A 466-nucleotide genomic window follows, 5' to 3' on the forward strand; every position below is an offset into this window, starting at 1 on the left:
ATATTTTTTTAAATTTTCATTTACAAACTTGTGCAGGCTTTTATGTTTTTTTTTAACCAGTGGTCTGCACCTTGCTGTAAACCTCCTTTATTTCAAGGTGTCTGTTGATATTAGAGTTTGACAATGACACCTCCTCAAGTTTTGGACTTGATTAGATAATATAATGTTGTTTTTAATGGTGTAAATAATTTTGTCACCATGCATGTACTGCTGAGCTGTTCAGTACATTAATTCTTTTTAAGAATACATATTGTTGTCTTGATGCTCATCCAGTTAAGCAGCGGTCCCCAACCCTTTTGGCACCACGGACCGGTTTATGCCCGACAATATTTTCACGGACCGGCCTTTAAGGCGGATAAATACAACAAAATAAAACCAGTACCGGTACCGGAAAAAGGAGATTTATTCATAACACACGTGAAAAGACCCAGGAAAACCGAGTTAACGATAAAAACGATAACAAAAT

Source organism: Pundamilia nyererei, unplaced genomic scaffold (genome assembly GCF_000239375.1).
Source record: "Pundamilia nyererei isolate P.nyererei 1_Seehausen unplaced genomic scaffold, PunNye1.0 scaffold00349, whole genome shotgun sequence".
Taxonomy (NCBI): Eukaryota; Metazoa; Chordata; class Actinopteri; order Cichliformes; family Cichlidae; genus Pundamilia; species Pundamilia nyererei.